At 43.0% G+C, this 20,811-nt stretch overlaps 1 pseudogene; it reads right to left on the minus strand.

The window, feature by feature from the left end:
- Positions 1–5,462: 5,462 nt before the first annotated feature.
- On the minus strand, positions 5,463–20,461 carry LOC144296606 (G2/mitotic-specific cyclin-B2-like; annotated as a pseudogene).
- Between the last annotated feature and the right edge of the window lie 350 nt (positions 20,462–20,811).

The raw sequence follows: 20,811 nt of genomic DNA on the forward strand, positions 1-20,811 counted from the left end.
GTTAGAGAGAATATAGCTCAACATAATAAGCCATATGGGGAAACCCCATAATTAACATACTCAGTGGTGAAAAATTGGAAGCTTTTCTTCTATGATCAGGAATAAGACAAGGATGTCCACTCTCACCACTTTTATTTAACATAGTACTGGAAGTCCTAATCACAGCAATCAGACAAGAAAAAGAAATAAAAGGCATCCAAAGCAATAAGGAAAAAGTAGAACTTTCACAATAAGTAGATGACATGATACTATATAAAGAAAACCCCAAAGACTACACCAAAACATGACTAGAACTGATAAATGAATTCAGTAAAGTTGCAGGATACAAAATTAATATATAGAAATCTGTTACATTTCTATATACTAATAATGAAGTAGAAAGAGGAAGCGAGGAAACACCAAAAAGAATACCTAGGAATAAATTTAACCAAGGAGGTGAAAGACCTGTACTATGAAAACTATAAGATACTGATGAAAGCAATTGAATACGACACAAACAAATGGAAAGATATTTCATGCTCATGGGCTGGAAGAACAAATACTGTTAAAATGTCCATACTAGAAAAAAAATGTCCATACTATCCAAAGTGATGTACAGATTTAATGCAATCCCTATCAAAATGTCAACAATTTTTTCACAGAACTAAAACAAATAATCCCAAAATTTGTATGGAACCACAAAACACCCTGAACAGCCAAAACAACCTTAAGAAGAACAAAGCTGGAGATATTGTAATCACAGATTTTAAGACATACTACAAAGCTATAGTAATCAAAACAGTATAGTACTAGCACATAGATAAATACATAGGTCACAGAATAGAATAGACCAAAGCATAAATACAAGCTTATATGGTCAATTAATCTACAACAAAAGAGATAGGAATATACAATGCGGAAAGGACAGTCTCTTTAACAAATGATGCTGGGACAACTGGACAGCTACATGCAAAAGAATGAAACTGGATCACTTTCTTAGACCATACACAAAAATAAGCTCAAAGTAGATTAAAGACCTAAAATCATAAAACTCTTAGAAGAAACATAAGCAGTGATTTCTTTGACATCAACTGCAACAACATTTTTCTAGATATGTCTTCTAAGGCAAGGGAAACATACAAAAACAAACTATTGGGACTACACCAAAATTAAAAGCTTTGTGTAGCAAAGGAAACCATTGACAAAACAAAAGGCAACCTAGTGAATGGGAGATGATATTTGCAAATAATATATCTAAGATGTTAATATCCAAAACATAAAACTTATACAACTCTACACCAAAAAATAATCCTATTAAAAATGCCAGAGGACCTGAATAGACATTTTTCCAAAAACAGCATATAGATGGTCAACAGACCCATCACTATTCATCAGCAAAAATGCAAACCAATACCATAATGAGTTATCACCTTACATCTGGCAGAATGAGTATAATTAAAACCAAGAAGGGCACCTGGGTGGCTCAGTTGGTTAAGTATCTGCCTTTGGCTCAGGTCATGATCTCAGGGTCCTGGGATCAGGCTCCCTGCTCAGCTCCCTTCTCCGTCTCCCCTACCCCACTCCTCCTTCCTCTAGCTAGCTATTTCACTCTCTCAATAAATAAATAAACAACAAATAAATGACATGTTTTAAAAAGGCAACTAAAAAAATAAAATACAAGTCAAAACAAGTGTTGGCAAAAATGTGGAGAAAACAAATTCTTGTGCACTGTTGGTGGGAAAGCAAACTGGTGCAACCACTGTGGAAAACAGTACAGAGATTCCTCAAAAAATTAAAAATAGGATTACCATATAATCCAGTAATTCCACTGCGTATTTATGCAAAGAAAATAAAAACACTAACTCAAAAAGATCTATGGATCACTACATTTATTGCAGCATTATTTACAATAGCCAAGATATGGAAGCAATCCAACTATCTATAGATATATGAATGGATAAAGAAGATGTGGTATATGTGTGCAGTGGGATACTACCCAGCCACAAAAAAGAATAAGATTTTGCCATTTGCGTGAATGCATGTAGAAGGTGTAATGCTAAGTGAGAGAGTCAAATATAGACAAATACCATATGTTTTCACTCATATGTGGAATTTAAGTAACAAAACAAAAAATGAACAAAAAGACCAAAAAAAAAGACTCTTATATATAGAGAAGAAACTGGTGTTTTCCAGAGGGAAGGTGTGTTGGGAATGGGTAAAACAAAGAGAATTAAGAGTACACCTATCTTGGGGCACCTGGTGGCTCAGTGGTTGAGCATCTGCCTTCAGCTCAGGTTGTGATCCCAGGGTCCTGGGATTGAGTCCTGGATCAGGTTCCCTATGGGAAGCCTGCTTCTCCCTCTGCCTTTGTCTCTCCCTTTCTGTGTGTCTCTCATGAATAAATAAAATCTTTAAAAAAAAAGAGTACACCTATCTTATTAAATAGTGTTGTATGGTGACGTGGTAGCTACACTTGTAATGAGCATAACATAATGCGTAAACTTGTCAAATCACTATGTTGCACATCTGAAACTAAGGTAATATTAGAATCAACTGTACTCAAGTAAAAAAAAAATCAATTAAAGGGGAAAAAAGAGTACACTTATCTTCATGAGCCCTGAATAGTGTATAGAATTATTGAATCATATTGTGAAACTGAAACTAATATAATGTTGTATTTTAATTTTACTTCAATGAAAAAAGAAAAAACAACTGGTTAAGTATATCGAAAGCACAACAAAAAATGTGAATGAGGCAAATATGACAAATCAGAAACCATGGAGTCCTAAGTGAAGCAGCACAGTATTTTTTGAGAGCTGAAAGAAAATTGTCAACACAAAGCCTACAATCCATGAAAATACTTTTCAGGGGTAAAGGTGAAATAAAGTCCAATGTGCATGCTTCTAGTCAGAGCTCTTACAGATTGATTTTCTCTAAGTAGGGACCCAAAGATCCAGGATCCTTCCATCTAACGAAACCATCTTCACCTGTGTCCTTGAAGGAGGAGGATATGGGGATATTTTTGTGATCCAGCCCTGGAAATGGGATATACTTAGTACTCAAAATGCATGGTCTACAGACCAGGAGCATTAACTTACCTGGGAGCCTGTTAGAAATGCCTGTTATAGGGACACCTGGGTGGCTCAGCGGTTAAGCGTCTGCCTTCGCCTTAGGGCCTGATCCTGGAGTTCCAGCATGGAGTCCCACATCAGGCTGACTCTATGGAGCCTGCTTCTCCGTCTGCCTGTGTCTCTGCCTCTCTCTGTGTGTCTCTCATGAATAAATAAATAAAATCTTAAAAAAAAAAAAGAAATGTCCATTAATTATAAATCTCAGGCCCCACCCATACCTACTGAATCTGAACTTGATTATTAAAATCTCCAGGACAGGGATGCCTGGGTGGCTCAGTGGTTGAGCCTCTGCCTTTGGCTCAGGACAGATCCCGGAGTCCCAGGATCAAGTCCCACATTGGGCTCCTTGCACAGAGTCTGCTTCTCCTCCCTTTGCCTGTGTCTCTCATGAATAAACAAATAAAACCTTAAAAAAAAAGATCTCAAAAAAAAAAAAAAAAGATCTCCAGGGCATTTATGTGCATACATCATTCAGAAGCACTGCTATGTATCAGTTTATCACCTCTGTCATCGTTCAATTTTGCCATTACCGAAATGGACTATGTAGTTTATTGAAATGTAGTCTTTGCCAATGGTTAGAAGGAAAACAAAACAGTTTTGTGGACATACACTGTTTAACTATTTTATTCTTTTCCCTATACAGAGAATACATTTGCCTATCCCCAGAGGAGATAATCCAAAGTTTCTTCCAAGCACTGCATCCCCTGATACTAGTTTTTCAAAGTGTCTACTTACTACAATAAGTATTGTAGACAATGTTCAGTTTTCTACATCAGTTCCAAACATGGCCCATCCTACTACAGTCACCTGTGATCTAAGAGACCAGTTATCTACCCTCCCCACCAAACACACAGAATGCAGTGGGGCAACATTGACAAGAAAGCTGCAATATAATCTCCCATTTAAAAAAAAAAAAGGAGGGATATCTGGGTGGCTCAGTGGTTGAGCATCTGCCTTTGGCTCAGGGCATGATCCTGGGATCAAGGGGGGTTGGGGAATAAGTCCTTCTTATGGGCAACACAACTTTCATAACCTGCTTCCTACAGGAACAAGCTTCTTTTAGGTCTCAGCCAGTAATCTGTGGACAATTCTGCTTCAAAGTTTCTTTGACAATATAACTCCATCAAAATTTTAGGAGGTTCCTAATACACTTGCCTTTAGTCAGTGCCATGTCTTAACACCCAAATTTTTTTGCTAGATACAGTCCTCAGATCTGCTTTTTTTCATTCCTGACCTTGTCTCTCTTAATACTAGGGAACTTGAAGTTATTAGTTTAAGTGGGAAAACCACACTGTTAATTGGATCTTTGCCATGAGGCTCCATCACTCTGTACAGCTGCAAAATCTAAGTTTATGCCAATTGAAGCCTTTTAAATCCTATGTCTCACTACTTAAGGTTAGCTTTTCCATCCTTTCAGATCCTTAATCCTGGCATTCTCCCTTCTCTCACCTATCTGCTTGCAAAATAGCCAATTTACTCGGAGCTCCTCACTTTCCGGCAACACCTTGCCAAATGCACCTGCTGATAATATTATTCTTTCCTGTCACATCCTCTAGAGCCATTGGCTCCCTGAGCACATGACCTGCTTGCAAAGTTATTACAGGTGACACTTTTGTCAGGCACACACAACATGAGCCTCCCTCTTCTCACAGCCTGGTATCCGTTTTCTTGCAGCCCACAACTTCACCACTGAGCCAGGGTTGCTGCATGTTTTAGCCTGGACTACTATTTGCAGCACCAATTTCTAAATTAGTCAGGATTGGCCAACTGCTGTATCCAACAATTTCCTAAAACTGTAACATTCATTTCTCAGTCACACAAAGGTCATGATCCTGGGTAGCTTTTGTACAACTTGCTTCTTGAAGCTCAAAAATTTAGATCTCTTATATATTGTGACCCACCTTCAACACAGGGCTTCCAAGGCTGTTTTGGAAGAAGACCATGTGTAGGAATTCCATTTGGACTATAGGTGCAAATAGTGCATATTGCATTTGCTCACATTTTACAAAAACTAATCATACTAGCCAAAACTAGATTCAAAAACGTTAGGCATAAACAGCTACAAAAAGCCCGGGAAATTTAAAAAGCAGCAGCAGCTTGGAAAATATCATCTTCCTATATGACAAGGATGAAACTGAAACAGTTTGGTGGACCCATAGCTTTGGCTTTCCCAAAGCAGTTACAGATTGGAGCAGGAGGTCATATCGTTCTGAAAATTAAGACTTAAAGAATTAAGAGGACTTTTTTTTCAATTAATAGCTTTATTTTTCCTCAATATACACAGAAAATAGGTCTAAGAAAAGGTTTCATGAAATAGACCAGAGGACTATATACAAAGTGAAGAGTTCCAAATCAGCAAGACAAAGTGCACGGATGAAGCATTCTCCCCTCAGGGCCACGGCAGCCTAGGACCGGTCCCATCAGAGGTGAGGCAAGCTCTTGGTTGGCTTTTGAGTTCAGCTGAGGAATTGTGCTGATCTTCAGGAGTTTGCTGCTTACATACTTATTCTTGATGAATTTCATTAAGTTTTCATTAACTTTCACTACATTTTTGGCCATGTGCTTGCTGCATGACTTCCAATAGTTCATTCTCTGTGTATCCAGTATAATACTGCTGCTCTAAGTTCCATTTTCCTTGGCCCAGAATCTTTTGGGACAGGCAGGAAGCAGCCGCTGCCACCTTTGAAGGGTGATAATGCACCATGTCGTAGTCAATGAGAGTCAGCTCCGTGAGATATTTGGCTAAAGTGTGCTGTTCCACATCAACCTCCCCAGCTTTTGATGCCTGTTTTAAGAAATGCAGTGTGGCAAAGGTCATCCCAGCTCAAATTTCAGTTCTTTCAAAATCAATGTTTCCATTTCTTGGATCTGGGAACTGGTATAAGCATTGTCTGTGATGTAAATGAAGTCTTCAATATTTGGAGAAAACATCTCCTCATACTTGGAAGCCAAGAGCAGAGCTGTAATCCCAACCGCCTGAAGCTTCCTACGAGAAACCAGCTAAACCTGTAAAACTTGGTCCATGGTGGCGATGCACATATAGAGTCTCCTGCAGCAGCCTAAACTTGGAGTGGACTTGCACCAGCCAGCCCACCAGGATGGCGCGCATGCATCTGTTTATCTCTCTTCCATCTAAGAAGTGTGGATTTATGGACTGCAGAACCTCAAGCTGCCGTAGATACTGGTAGATATCCTTAACATAGTCACTGAAGAGCTGAAGGCTCTCCCAGTCCTCATTATCAATGTCCTCAGTTTTGCAGAGCAAGGCATCAGAGAAAGCTTGGCAGTAGATACTATGATTGAGAAGTGGGATTACACTGAAGACATGAATAAGGCATGCATTTCTTCTATTAAACAAAAAAGAAAGGCAATCAGAAGTCTCCAGAAAACCCAAAAGCTATAGAAAAAAATTATGCTCTGGGATGCCTGGGTGGCTCAGCAGTTGAGCATCTGCCTTTGGCTCGGGGCATGATCCCAGAGTCCCAGGATCAAGTCCCACATCGAGCTTCCTGCATGGAACCTGCTTCTCCCTCTGCCTATGTCTCTGCTTCTCTCTCTCTCTCTCTCATAAATAAATAAAATCTTTTAAAAAAGAAAATTATGTGCTGAATATGAAGGAAAATAAAAAGTTGCATGACATTGAACAGTTGATGGAATATAAAGAGATGGAAAGAGGAATAGAAAGAAACCATCTGTCCTCAAAGCCTGTCATAGTTTCATTAAGCAAGATCCAAGGCCAGTGAAGTTGAACAGAGAACTGTAGAGAAGGAAAGTTAATCCTAGAGTATTACTTGACTCAGCAGGATAAAAGAAATGTAAATACTGTTCATTGGCTTTCAATGCATAGACTCAACATGCAATGAAGCACACAATGCTTAGAATACAAATATTAACAGCTATGAAAATATAAAGCAAAAGTGTAGTTAATAGAAGAGTAGACAGGTATAGCTAGGTATAGGTAAAGGTATAGTTAACAGAAGGAGGAAAATAAAGAAGCATCCATTTATATAACAGAGTTGCTATGGACTGAATTTTTTCTCTCGAATACATGTGTTGAATCTCTAACCCCTGATGTGACTGTATCTGGATAAGGTTTTTAGGGAGATAATGTTAAAGGAGTTCAGAAGGGTGAGGTCTTCCTCTACTAGGACTGGTGTCCCCATAAGTAGAGGAAGAGATCTCTGTGCAGAAGTCATGGGAGGACACAGTGAGGAAGTGAGCCAGAAGGAAAATCTTCACCAAACACCAAACCTGACAGAACCGTGATTGTGGACTCCCAGAATCCGCAACTGAGTGAGAAAATTAGTCTGTTGTTTGAGCCTCCCCAGCTGTGGTATTTGGTTATGGTGGCTCAAGCCAACTAACATAGGAGTCAAGAGACTAAAGTTGATGGTAGAAGGGTAGAGATTTAAAAATATAAAGGTATGATGAACCCACTAAATTCTACTCATAAAAATAAATATAACATATATTATCTAACTAGAATTTCAAATAAAATTTTGGGATAGAAAGCAAAAATAAAAATATAAAGTTATGAAGGTCAATAACTAAAAGAAAAATTTTAAATTATCAAAAATTGAGACAAAAAAGAGGAATAAGTATGTATGTGTATGCTCTCAAAATGACTGTTTATCTCAAGTAGGCAGAAGAAAAGGCATCAGGAGGGAGGAGAATAAATGGGTCTTGTTCTTGGGCAACATCCTCAGAGATCTGCAAGGAAATGGGGTCTGTGCACCCATGCCCAAGACAGACATGGTGATTGGCAGCTTTAAGGTATTAGGCAGTGGTCCCTGCCTCCTGTATTCGAGCACTTGTGTAGATTTATCCCCTTGAGTATAGGCTGCACCTGGCACCTTGCTTCTAATAAATAGAATATGGTCAAAGGCATGTGAGATGTCATGAGGTTAAGTGACAGAAAGACTCCAAATTTCATCTGGCCATCTTTCTGGTTCTCTTTTGCTTGCTCAGGTGAATGCCAGCTGCCAAGTTGTGAGCCACCCAGAGAGAAAGGTCACCCAGAAAAATGCTAAGGGAGGCCTCTGGCCAACTGCCAGCAAGGACTTCTGGCCTTAAGTCTGACGGCACGTGAAGAATTGAATCCAGACAACAAGCACATGAGCGAGCTTGGCGACATCCTCCAATTGAGCCTTCAGATGGGATGCAACCCTAGAAGACACTCATCTTGATTGCAACCTCATGAGAGACCTTTTTTTTTTTAATTTATTTTTTATTGGTGTACAATTTACTAACATACAGAATAACCCCCAGTGCCCGTCACCCATTCACTCCCACCCCCCGCCCTCCTCCCCTTCTACCACCCCTAGTTCGTTTCCCAGAGTTAGCAGTCTTTACGTTCTGTCTCCCTTTCTGATATTTCCCACACATTTCTTCTCCCTTCCCTTATATTCCCTTTCACTATTATTTATATTCCCCAAATGAATGAGAACATATAATGTTTGTCCTTCTCCGACTGACTGACTTCACTCAGCATAATACCCTCCAGTTCCATCCACGTTGAAGCAAATGGTGGGTATTTGTCATTTCTAATAGCTGAGTAATATTCCATTGTATACATAAACCACATCTTCTTTATCCATTCATCTTTCGATGGACACCGAGGCTCCTTCCACAGTTTGGCTATCGTGGCCATTGCTGCTATAAACATCGGGGTGCAGGTGTCCCGGCGTTTCATTGCATTTGTATCTTTGGGGTAAATCCCCAACAGTGCAATTGCTGGGTCGTAGGGCAGGTCTATTTTTAACTCTTTGAGGAACCTCCTCACAGTTTTCCAGAGTGGCTGCACCAGTTCACATTCCCACCAACAGTGTAAGAGGGTTCCCTTTTCTCCACATCCTCTCCAACATTTGTGGTTTCCTGCCTTGTTAATTGTCCCCATTCTCACTGGTGTGAGGTGGTATCTCATTGTGGTTTTGATTTGTATTTCCCTGATGGCAAGTGATGCAGAGCATTTTCTTCATGAGAGACCTTAATATGGCTAACGCACATCTGAATTCTTGCCCCACAGATTCTGTGAGATAATAAATGTTTGCTGTTTTTAAGTCTAATGTTTGAGGTAAATTGTTTCACAGCAATAGGAAATAATTTTTTATTTGTAAAAAAAATTATGATTTACTTTTCTCATTCAGAGTTGTGGCCAAAGTCACTGCACCATCCTTCTCACATCTGGGGTATGAGAGAGACTGCCACGTGTCTACCAATAATCATTCTCCTCATCTTCCCCATTAACACAGTCTGCTCATATTTACCACCTTACCTCACTTCCTTTGATGATGCTCATGTCATATACTTTAGGCTAAACAATCTAAAAGCAGTTTGGGGGAAGGGGCATCCAGGAAAGACCCTGAAAAAAGGACCACACCTAGCTGGCACATGTGCTTTACTGCTCGTCCTTTCTTGCTTCATTCCCACATGGGCCCAGTGCTGGAGCCACAGCAGCCACGATGTACTGTGAGGCAACAAGCACATGCTATAAAAGCATGAGCAGAAAGACAGGAGTCCAATCTGCAATGGCCTCCTGGAAATGTATACTAGCCCTGATCTAACTACCATAGAGCCACTAATTTGGTTAAGCCATTGTTTGTCTGCTTTGAGTTACTTGCAGCCACACTTAGTTCCTAAGTCATACACAGGTTCTTGGCATGGCTGCTGAGACATAGGTAATGCCACCTGAGCTCACCATTTAAAAGCATTCCTTGTGCCATACATAATGGATCCATGGTATCTACTGATATCTCCTATGAAAGAGGATTTATCTCAGAAGAAACCTATTTTCTATTTTACACAAATTCCTGTTTATAATAAAAAGCATGGGGATCCCTGGGTGGCGCAGCGGTTTGGCGCCTGCCTTTGGCCCAGGGCACGATCCTGGAGACCTGGGATCGAATCCCACGTCGGGCTCCCGATGCATGGAGCCTGCTTCTCCCTCTGCCTGTGTCTCTGCCTCTCTCTCTCTCTCTCTGTGTGACTATCATAAATAAAAATTTTAAAAAAAGCATGATGTTTCTAGGGCATTTAGTATAAGAGAAAATAGACTCAGCATACTGTAGCAAGATATGACACCCATTATGGTCCTTAGCCAATAATTTAATAAAGGATTAAAATATTTCAATAAATTATTCAATACATATCTTATGCTTTAAGTATATATAGCATATATATAACCTTCAGCACGGCAACTCCACTTCCACTCTCAACTTAGGTTTCCTTAGGGAAATAATTTGATAAGTAGGAAATACAGATGCTATCAGGGAAGTTTTCAGATAAGCCATGGGAATTCCAAAAGACCTTTTACATTTATTTTTTAAGATTGTACTTATTTGAGAGAGATCGTGCACAAAGAAGGTAGGGGCAGGGACAGAGGGAGAAGCAGACTTCCCACTGAGCAAGGAGCTTGGCAAGAAGCAGGGCTTGATCCCAGGATCCTGGGATCATGACCTGAACTGAAGGCAGACACTTGACTGAGCCATCCACGTGTCCCAAGACCTTTTAAATTTCTATTTGACTTAGATTAGCCCTGCTCTGCTTAAAATCTTTGACGACTTCTATTGCATATAGGATTAAATACAAATCCCTATGTGGGTTTCCAGTCACAGCCACAGGGTCCAGTCCCTCCTTCCTTTCTCCCCACTTCCCTCTGTACTCTTCCACGCTCAAAAGTTCCTATTCACTTATGCAGAGCAGAACCATCTCCTTGTTTATAGTCTCTTCCCACCTAAACCATCAAATCTTCACCATCTACACCAAGTTGTTAAGATATTATTTGCCTCCTTTTTTATGGGTGTTAGCTCTTCAGTTTTTGTCCCACTGAATTTCCTCAGCTAACCCTGTTGGTAGATGTATTGTGTCATTCTTTCTCTTTTTTTAAGATTTTATTTATTTATTCATGAGAGACACAGAAAGAGGCAGAGACACAGGAAGAGGGAGAAGCAGGCTCCATGCAGGGAGCCCGATGTGGGACTCGATCCTGGGTCCCCAGGATCACACCCTGGGCCAAAGGCAGTGCTAGACCGCAGAGCCATCCGGGTTGCCCTGTGTCATTCTCTCTTACTCAGAAATACTTAGTCCAAGCTCTTCAGGGTGGTATTCAAGTTCTTTCTCCAACTGACCCACCTCACCTTTCTAGGTAGGCTCATGGCTGTTGTTAAATTGAACTTAACGTAAGCAGTTTGAAGCCATGATCTCTAGGTGCCTTTTCTAATTGTAAAGATGAAAACTAGGAACAAGTGGTGTGTTGGGAAATGTGATTACTGACTAACCCATGGGATGGACCTGGGCACTCAGAGTCTCCCCACTCATCCCCTGTCCTTGGAACATGGGTTCTACGTCTTTCCCACTGCCAAAGGCTGCTTCATGAGCAGAGCCTCGAGATGGTGATGTGATATTGAAAACACCTGCACAGTATATGTGACTGAGCCCAGTTAGGGCCTCTTTAAGAGCTTTTAAGATCTGGAGGGCAGGTGTGGGGATCCATTCGTCTTGCTGCCACCAAAGACAGGCCTCAAATGTTTGTTCCTTTTGCTATGATTAAAACTGCTACCTACCACGCTGGAGTGGCCTGCCTCTTTGGTATCTCCCGCTCTCTGTGTGTGGGGGCAGGTCTCAGATTACACCAGGAAAGCTCCCAAGAGGGCCGGGAAGCCACAGATGCAAAACCCTCATGGGCACATCATGCCAATGTGCCTGAGCACACAAATCATCTTCAGGTTAAGAAGGCCTATCATTCAACTCCATCCACGATCATTCTTGGTAACTCCTCAGAGTTGTATTCACCATTAACATAGACAACAAATCTAACCAATATTGATCACCCCCCCCCCCGTATATGTGTGTTTTTTTTTCCTGGAAAATGCTATAAAAACAATGCGTATGAAGTGAGCCAAGTAGAAACCAAGAAATTGCAGAACATATTGAAAAGGGATTCACCTTTTGTCACAACTGACTGAACTCCCTCAATGGTTGCCACATCACACAGCAGCCAGAGCCTGCAAGGGTCTGGGCACATTCCAGCAATTAACTCTACTATTTTGCGTTTTGCCAAAAATGCACTAAGTACCCTACAAGGTGCCTTTTACAACAACCAAATGGAGCTATAAGGGAAGCAGCTGAGCACACAGAAGGATCACTGGGAAAAGGAACTTCAGATGGAGATCTAATCTGGGCCATGGTCTCCAGGTGCGTGGAGGACCTTGCTTAGAGGACAGCTGAGTGAAATGAGAAGGAAGCCGAGCTGTGCACCCCCAGGGAGGTCTTAACTCACTTGATGTCTTAACCCCCAAATCTTGAGAAAATGTCCAAAACACACTATTACTTTACCAGCATCAGATGCTGGTAAAGGGGGAATCAGATGAAAATACCTGGATTCTGTCTTGGGGTTGGCACACACAGTGTCTTAAGTGAAAAGAACTTTTTCAAGATCAGTAGGAACACCTCCCTGACATCTCTGAAAGGGGGTTGTGCTCCCAGCAGGAGGTAGGGGGGGGTGGGAGAGGACCGAGTCAATGTGAACTCAATGCCAACGAAGAAGGAAGGTGCCCCTGGCTGCCTTGCAGGTTACACGAGGGGATTTTCAGGAATGCTGGACTCATTCTATGATTCATCGATGCTTTTCCATGCCTTTGTAGTAAATATTTATCATGCAGCCACAACCGGACACACATTTTGCTAGGCCTTAGGGTGACAGCATGAAACACGAAAAACTAATTACCTGGACAGCACACAGGTTACTATCTGGTTAGGGGAAAAAAGATTAAATACAATTTACTTTGACAGAGTCTTGCCTATTCCCTAAAAACTGGCATTTCCCAGCCATTGAGGCTCATTGAGAAAAGATTTCCTGACACACAAACTAGCCCAGCTGTGGACCACCCTATGGAAATCATTTGGGAAGATTTCTTGTCCCAAAGCTCCCTGTTAAAAATCTCATTTCCACTCAGGAAATCTTTCCTCATGGAAAGGAACTTATGGAAAACATCTGCTGTCCCTTGCCAGACTGCATCTCTCAAGGCCGATTGCTCAGACTTTCTGTCTGTGGTTGTTTGGTTTCTTAAGAAACAGGACACTAGGTGGAACCTGTGTTCTGTCCATGTCCTCTCTAAACAGGCCAGCCACAGCCTCACGTGGCCTCCACTGTTTCATCCATTTCTCTGACTTCTGCTCTCGGGCCACTACTGGCCCCTAATCTAGACAGAATGAAATGCAAAATTCACCAAAAAGTAGATGATCACACATAAATAAGGTTTTCCCTGCATTCATTTTATCCCTTAAGTCAGGATTTTTGTCCCGTTATCCTAAAGATTCTATTTATGCACCTTGTCCAGAGAGACCAGCCACCCGTAATGCTTTGAAAAGTAAAAATAGGGCCACCTGGGTGGCTCAGTGGTTGAATCTCTGCCTTTCACTCAGGGCGTAATCCCAAGGTTCTGGGATCAAGTCCCGCGTCGGGTTCCCCACAGGGAGCCTGCTTCTCCCTCTGCCTGCGTCTGCCTCTCTCTGTCTCTCATGAATAATAAATAAATAAATAAAATCTTAAAAGAAAAACTAAAAACAAGCTCACCTGGCTAGCTCGGTGGGAAGGGTGTGCCACTCTATGGGGGGAGGAGGGAGGTCGTGAGTTCGAGTCTTCTGTTGGGCGTAGGGATTACACAAAACTTTAAAAAAGTACTAAAAGCAACTAAAAATTGATGACGATACCCTTGGACGAGTCTCGTTTCGAGAATTTTGTCTCTGCAGAACAAGGAGGCCGCCCCTAGGGTGTCTTGGAGTTTTAACATCTAGGAATCTTCATTTCTGTGCTGACAGGGGGGGGATCTGGAGAGACACCGGACCTCTGAACCTGGGGACACAGCCAGGCGCCCGCGCAGCACCTCCCAGGGTGTGTGTGTGTGTGCGTGAGAGAGAGAGAGAGAGAGAGAGAGAGAGAGAGAGAGAGAGAGAAGAGAGCTGGGCCGAGGGAGAAGGGAGGGGGTCCTGTGAGTACCTGGAGCCCAGGACCATTCCCTCCGTGCTGAAGCATCCTTCACGATGTCTTCCACTCAACCCACCTGCCAAACAGCCACAGACGCCGAACACCACACACGGGAAGGAACAAGCCTCCTGAGGCGCCCCGGCAGGTAGACGTTACTCCAGCTGCCGCCAGGCCGCCAGAATTCGTGGGTCCCACTCCGCCTTTCTTTTTTTTTTTTTTTTTAAAGATTTATTTATTTAGTTACGATAGACAGAGAGAGAGAGAGCGCCACTCCGCCTTCCAACCACCCTGGGCTCCGCTCCCGCCCTCCCGGGACCACAGGTCGCAGTGCCCGCCCACCTGCGCAGCGCTGAGCGGGGCTCGGGCCGAGGCGGCGGCGCGCAGGTGGGACGCGGCGCAGGTGGGGCGGTGGGGGCGGGGCTGGGGGCGGGGCTTGGACGGGGCGGGGGACCAGGGCGTGGGCGGGCGCCCTGGCTGGGCGTCTCCTGGCATCTCGGGTGGCAGGTGCACAGTAGGGCGCAGGGGTGAGCGGAGGAGTTTGCGCCTGGGTGTGCTTAGGGCTGTGAGCCGCGCCTGCCCAAGCATTTTAATCCGCGAAAGGAAGGAGCGTGCCCCCCAGAAACCCCGAGGCGCACTGTTTGTGCCAGACGGCCTGGGGATGGGTCGGCTCTGTGTAGAGGGTTCCCTCGGAGCTCAAAGGAGGATGAAGCGTCATGGGGAATGTTCTGGACACATGCAGCCTTCTCCTTCCTCACCCACCCGACCAGCCGCTCATGAACCTCCCCCGGGGCAGTGGTTCTCAGCGCGGCGCCAGCGTCGCTGGGGAACTTGCTAGAAACGCAGGTTCTCGGCCCCACCTCCCCATCCCTGGAGGCAGCCTCTGGGCGGTTGACTCTCCCCCACCTGATCTGGTTCCTCAAGGTCTCCAGGTGGCTCCCAGCAGGCTAGGAGCGCCCACTGGCGCCCACAGGGACCCTCCGTTGGGTTTTATCGCTGAATGCGGGGAGCACACACGCAGGACCTTCAAACACACCCACACACTGGTCACACCTTCATGTGTTTCGCTTTTTACCAGTTTAACCAGCTGTTCAGATAGAAGCCCAGATCCCGCGGAGGGCTGACTGTGGATAGCCATGCCCTGGAAATTCTTTTCCCAGACACTTGGATGATGAAAAACTCGACAAGAGCACATTACACTGTACGGGGGATTTGGCTTTCAAGCCACAGGTAAACCAGTAGAGTCACTGAGCCATGTGTTTCTTTCCTCTTCCCGCCCAAACTCACGTGCATAAAAAATATTTTTCCAGAGTCCGTTGTCTGGTCTTTATTTTGTTCATGTTTTTTTTTTTTTAGATATTTAAACTTTTATTTTTTTATTTTCTAAAAAGATTTTATTTATTTATTTATTCATGAGAGACACCGAGATAGGCAGAGGGTCCCTATGGGGGAGATAGGCTCCCTATGGGGAGCCTGCTGTGGGACTCAATCCTGGATTTTGGGATCATGCCCTGAGCCAAAGGCAGATTCTCAACAACTGAGCCACCCAGGCGTCCCAAACTAGGGCGTTTTTTATTTTATTTTATTTTATTTATTCTAGAGAGAGAGAGGCAGAGACACAGGCAGAGGGAGAAGCAGGCTCCATGCAGGGAGCCTGACATGGGACTCGATCCTGGGATTCCAGGATCAGGCCCTGGGCTGAAGGCGGCGCTAAACCGCTGAGCCACCTGGGCTGCCCCGATATTTAAACTTTTAAAATAAATTTCTGAAGCTTCTAGTAAAACTGGTATGAGCAAATGTATATAAACCACTTTCTTCATTTGTTTGATCACATTATTTTGATTATTTCTCTGAAATGAGATTTCTTCCCCTCCCCCCCCAAATTCCCTCTTTTTGTTTTGATAGATGCTTATTTGATTGTCTATCTTAGATCTAAACTATATTGGAGCAACATTTAAAATTCCAGTCCAAGGGAGAGACCCCGGGTGGCTCAGCAGTTAAAGCCTCTGCCTTCAGCTCAGGGCATGATCCTGGAGACCTGGGATCAAGTCCCACATCCGGCTTCCTGCATGAAGCCTGTTTCTCCCTCTGCCTGTGTCTCTGCCTCTCTCTCTTTCTGTCTCTCATGAATAAATAATTAAAATCTTCCAAAAAAATAAAATAAAATAAAATTCCAATCCAGGGCACCCGGGTAGTTCAGTGGTTGAGCATCTGCCTTCGGTTCATGATTATCCTGATCCTGGGGTCCTGGGACCAGCTACAGGTCGGGCTTCCCATGGGAAGCCTGCTTCTCCCTCTGCCTATGTCTCTGCCTCTCTCTGTGTGTCCGTTATGAATAAATCAATAAAATCTTTAAAAACTCCAATCCATTAATGTTTTTTTCTTCCTCCCATGGTCAAGTCTATGTATTTCCCAGAAATTCCTACCTCTGGTTCTTCTCCTGTCCTCTTGATTTTCCTCCTTGGCTGTGGTTCCTTTGCTTACCAAACTACTGCTTTCTATAGGCACTGAGTCTTTGTCCCTGTCTCCTCCTAGTAATTATTTCAGATATGTGTTCAGCTGATGGCAGCCATCTGGTCAGGACCTCATGCTCTAACCATTCTTGATTAGCCCCATTTTACAGCTAAAGTTAACTCAGTGATAGTCATCAGCAAACACCGGGCCTTCCTGTCTCTCATATTTAGATAGATATTTGAATTATTTTATAATTAATAAAATCTCTCATAAATAAAACTGGGAATTCAAATTCATTCACTGTGATGTGAATTGTTCTGAGTTAGGAAGAAATCTACAGGGATCTTTTCTCCTGAAATACTGATTCAGGTATTTGGAACGCTACAAGTCCAAGGAGAAGACACCAGGGGGCGTGAGAGACTTTTTCCCCCCTCTGGCCAGCCCAATCACCTAGTTGATGAAGAAAACACTTCCCTCCAATGGTATGTTTGTGACCTTTCCACCTTGGAGACCTCTGTTTTTTTCATAGTTTATATATTTTCCTATTATGAATCTTGTTTTTTCCCCCATCCGCCTGCCCAGTGTACAAATCTAACTAGTTACATATTACCTAAAAATAAAATATCTGGGCCAGGAGATTAATATTTGTCTGCTTCACATAATTTACTCCCAAAAGCAGTAGCTGAAGCCTGGACATACATTCTCTCCTGTATCAAACAGCATCCTTTTACTTCAGAATATTAGGATGTTCAAAAGGTGCTTTATGGGGAAAAAAAAATATGGTAGTCTTAGCATGGAGTAGGAAGTATTTCCTAGAAAATACTTACTGGGAAAATAATCCCACCAGTAACCCAAACAAAATGTAAATGACAGGCATGATATGGTTTTCAATAAATATTAGTTAACCTGGATGCATTTATAAGAGGTGCTTTAGGATCAGTAATATTCGACACTTTGAACCACATATACCCTAGGATTAAAAATAATTTTTCTGTCCTTTATTGAATAATATTGGAGAATTTCAAAAGCAATTTGTTTCATTTTCCAAATTGTCAGTGTTCTTATAACAATGATTTTTATACCTGCCTCCTTAGAGATTCTGAGGGTCTGTCTGTTTTGGTTGGGGAAGTAATCAGCTTAGGTACTGAGAGCAGCAGGACTCTATCACGTTACTGACAGGAGACAAATGACAAATGTTGAGTTTGCTTCTGTTGTCATCTCAGATCAAACTCCCTGCCCTTTTTATCCACCTGCCCAGGCCGTCTTCAGACTTCTGGTAGAGTTATCTATCATCCAACTACGTAACCTTGGCAAACTACGGGGGTGACCGTTGAATTCCATCCCCCCACCTGCAGAATCCATCTGGCCTGACTTCTCCTCCCAGCCTCAGTCCCCTGCACCCCCTCCCATGCTCTTCTAGTCACAAGGCCTTCTCACCGGCCCTTTTCAGATGGGTTTGCTCTCTCAGAGTCTCCTCTCCCTGCCTGAAATGCCCACCGCCTCTTCTTCACTCTGCTTAGAAGCCTCCTCTCCACTCCCTTCATTGGCTTTCTCTTTTGAGCTCAGTCGAACCAGATCTGTTTTAGCGCTCATCACAACTTATCTTCATCCTATAGACTGCCTTTTACTCCTCTGTTCCCACTGCTTAATGCAGGTCTTCCACATAGTAGAAAATCAACGATTACTAGGTAAATAAAATTATGGCTAGGTTAATGGAATCATCTGTGGCTGAACTTTTCTGCACGTTTAGTATCCTTACATCCCATGAGTGATTCGAAGAGTTTAACCAGGCCTTCAAAATCCATTCTTATGGAAAGCAATGGATTTAAAGGAGAGAATTCCAGATCTGACTAATCATTTCAATCTATCATGTCTACTATATAAGGTGCTTTTGATTTCTGTTCCGTATTTCAGACACTGTTCCTGAGTACACACAGGCGGCTCACTCTAGCCACTCGTCATTCCCCAAGGAGCACACCTTCCTAGAATCTTCACCGGCTAATTTTCGTCTCCTAATTCCACTATCTCTCAAATACCTACAAGCTAAATTTCTTGATGCTGCTTCCAGAAGTAGCTTTGGAACAATTAACTAAAAATTAGGCTAATCCAACAAAAAACTCCAGTACAGGAAGTAGGATTATGTTGCATTTCTTCTACTGGGTAAATCGTTCCTTAACTTTCAAGAGAAAAAGATACTTTAAAACTTTTTTCTTGTACATAATAGGTAATCTCATCCTGAGCCACAGTCTTTTCTGCTCCAGTTTCAAAATAGCAACTACAGCTGCCAGGAGAGACCCTTCCCCAGGAATTTTGAGGCCACTAATCATTTTCACAGCTGTAGGCAAAGCACTTGGCTGGGAAATGTTTTCTGCAAGACAGACAAGGTGCTTTGACCTTGTGGGGCAGCCAGAGGGTTAAGCCAAAGGAGTAAGGGTAGCTGGAACAGAGAGAGGCCATAGGTGGGCTGGGCTCCTCTGCTCAGTACCTTTCCCTTCCCCACTTGCCTTGTTCACAAACTGAGCCAGGGAACAAGGAGACTCCAAGTCCTCCACCGGCCCCTGGGAGCAGAGATCTGGGAGGGTCAGAGCTGCTGCTTGGTTCCACCTCCTGGAAAGGTGCGCAAGACCCAACTTAAAGTGTCTAAGGAAGAAAGATTCTCCTTTTGGATGACATTTCCTCTTCTCTGGTGGTTTTCACCTTTGGTGGACATCAGAACCACCTAAATGGTTTGTTGAAACACTTCAGGGCTCTGATTCCATGGGACTGAGGAAAGACCCAAGGATGGGCACTTCTAACACTTCCTCCCATGATGCTGAGGCTGCTGACCCTGGAGCTAGCCACCCTGAGAGCCACTGCTCTTCTCTGCCCAGTCTACTGTCTTTCCCTCAAATATTTACTCACAAGAGTTTTCTGCTGTGTCTCTCCTACAAACACACTGCTTCACTCCCAACACATTTCTTCAAATGTCAGTTTGGACTAATCAGAGGAGGGTGGTAGACTAACAAGCATGTGGTCAAATAATCATTCTCGCCTAATTTCAGAGTAAATGTGTCAGGAGAATAACAGAAAGGACTGTAATAAAGAATCATAATTTTAACAGATTTCCTCTCCTTAGGCTGCAGAACATATTTCATTGATAAGTTTCATGAACACTGTACACTTTTGCCGAGCATCTGTGGCTGGTCTGTGGTGGGATTACAGCATTTCCTGTGACCCAGACTCTCTTTACCCAGAAAATCAAGATCAATTTCATGCACAAAGAGCAGTGTCCAAATGGAAGGTGACTTCTTCATTTCCTACCCAGAATACATTGTCCATCAGGCCATAGGGTGACTTCTTGTAAGTGAACATCTCCATTCTTGCTGGAGCCCATCCCAGAGACTGTGTAGCTCAGTGGTTAAGAACCTGGTTCTGGAAAAACAATAACAACAACAAAAAACCTGGATCTGGAGGCAGACAGATCTGACTTGGACCTGAGAAATCTTCTGAACCCTCTGTTCTGTGCATGTGGATGCATTTTAAGTTATAAATTGGAGATGACAACTCTTAACTCATGGAGAAGTACCAAATCCATGCCTTGGTTGAATTCTTCATGGTCGAGTGGTAATCACCGAAGCCAAAGCCAAATATCACCATCATAACATAGATTTCTAGAATGAAAGAATAAGCCTGAATTGTTCTAAAAATGTAACCATTAACTGTATCAGTTATGTATTGTCACAATACTGCAGTGCAACCACAAACTAAAGTGGCATACAATCATAAACATTCATCTTTCACCATTCTCTTAGTCAGCTGGGTGGTTGTGCTGCTCTGGGTCAGAGCTAGAGGATCTCAGCTAGGTTCGAGTCTGCTCATGCACACGGCTGTAGTCACCTGGCAGGTCAGCTGGGGGCTGACTGGTCAAGGCTGCCATCCCCTCTAACACCCAGTCTCTGCTCTGAATGGCCTCTCCTACCTATTCCAGGAGACAGTTGAGCTTGTTCTCAGGGCTCAACATGAGTTCAAAGAGTGAGAGCAGAAGCATACAAACCAGTGAGGTCTCTAGAGATTAGGCTTAGACCTGGCATAGAAGTCACTCCTGCTGCATTCTGTTGGCTAAAGTAAATCACAAAGCTGCCCAGATTCAGAGTGGGAAAATAGACTCCACCTCTTCAAGGGAGGGTCTTCAAAGTCACATTGCAAAGGCTATGAATAAACGTTGGGGCAGAGAATGAGTCATTTTTTTTCAGTCAACATACTATATTAATAAGGTTTATTTTTAAG

Source organism: Canis aureus, chromosome 24 (genome assembly GCF_053574225.1).
Source record: "Canis aureus isolate CA01 chromosome 24, VMU_Caureus_v.1.0, whole genome shotgun sequence".
Classification (NCBI taxonomy): Eukaryota; Metazoa; Chordata; class Mammalia; order Carnivora; family Canidae; genus Canis; species Canis aureus.